Source organism: Pteropus alecto, unplaced genomic scaffold (assembly GCF_000325575.1).
Source record: "Pteropus alecto unplaced genomic scaffold, ASM32557v1 scaffold20, whole genome shotgun sequence".
Classification (NCBI taxonomy): domain Eukaryota; kingdom Metazoa; phylum Chordata; class Mammalia; order Chiroptera; family Pteropodidae; genus Pteropus; species Pteropus alecto.
Window position 1 is genome coordinate 49,064,375 of NW_006436298.1, and position 1,652 is coordinate 49,066,026.

The 1,652-nt window shown below is 32.9% G+C and overlaps 1 pseudogene; it reads left to right on the forward strand.

Moving 5' to 3' along the window:
• Window positions 1-723: 723 nt before the first annotated feature.
• Window positions 724-842, forward strand: LOC112480950 (annotated as a pseudogene).
• The last annotated feature ends 810 nt before the right edge of the window (window positions 843-1,652 follow it).

Below are 1,652 nucleotides of genomic sequence, written 5' to 3' on the forward strand. Positions count from 1 at the left end.
ACTAAATGTACTCTTACCATAGGATCCTGCAATTACATTCTTTGATATTTATCCAAATGAGTCGAAAACTTATATCTATGTAAATACTTGCATATGGATATTTATAGCAGCTATATTCATAATTGCCCCCAATTGGAAGCTATCAAGATGTCCTTCAGTAGGTGACTCAGTAAATAAACTGTGATAGATCCCACAATAGAGTATTATCCATTACTAAAAAGAAGAGTTATCAAGCCACAAAAACAAGGAGGAACCTTAAATACATATTACTAAGTGAAGACAGCCAATCTGAAAATCAATATACTATATGATTCCAAATATATGACATTTTGTAAAGGCAAAATTATGGAGACAGTAAAAAGGTCAGTGATTGCCAGGGGTTAAGGAGATGATACAGGTGACCAGGTGAAGCACTGAGGATTTTAGGGACTGTGAAACTATTCTGTATGATCCTATAACGGTGGATACATATCACTATACATTTGGCAAAACCCGCAGAACTGTAACACCAAGAGTTAACCATAATTGATGATGATATCGATATTGACTCATCAATTGAAACAAATATACCACATGAGTGAGGGGATGCTGATAGTGTGGGGAGGGTGGAATACGTATGAGAATTCTCTATTCTTTCAACTTTTCCATGAACCTAAAACTGTTATAAAAAATAAAGTATATTAAAATAATTTCTCCATTTTAGTTAATAAAAATTTCATTGTCGTCTACGGCCATGCCACCCTGAACAAGCCTGATCCTGTCTGATCTCGGAAGCTAAGCAGGGTCAGACCTGGTTAGTAATTGAATGGGAGACCACCTAGGAAGACCAGATGCTATAGGTATAAAAAATAAAAAATAAGGGATTACAAGCTGACAAGTTCCTTGCAATCTGTGAGATCAACCAAGGGTTGCTTCACCTAAAAAAAAAAAAAAAATGAAAATCATTCTTGTTCAAAAAAAAAAATTAAAAACCAACTCTAAACTCATCCTTGACTTCTGTTCTGTCATTTATCATATCTTTGTATTCATCAGCAAATCCCATTGCACTATATTTAAATTCAATCAAAATCTACTTCTCACCATCTCCACAGCTACCACCATCATCTAATTCATCACAATCTGTTGTTAGATTATTAAAACCACTTTCTAAATGATCTTCCTATTCTACCTTTTGCTCATACTTCCCTAAAAGCCATAAAAGTGTTTCTTTCAAATTGGACAAAAAATTTGATAGGTGTAGAGAAAACATTTGACAAAAGCCAATCACCATGCATAATAAAAACTCTCAACAAACAAGAAATAGAGAACTTCCTTCACCAGAAAAAAAAAAAAAGAAAAAAAAGACATTTACAAAAAAAGCCTACAGGTAAAATCATACTTAATGGTGACATACTGAATGCTTTCTCCTTAAGATTGGGTAAAATAAAAAGATTTCCCCTCTCAACAATTCTTTTTAACATTAGATTGGAGGTTCTAGCTAGTGCAATTAGGCGAGAAAAAGAGCTAAAAAATATTCAGATTGAAAAAGAAGCAATAAAACTCTCTTTAGACATGATCATATTCATAGAAATGTGATCATACATAAGAATCAACTAAAATACTACTAGAACTAATAAATGGATTCAGTAAGTTTGCAGAATACAAGATCAATA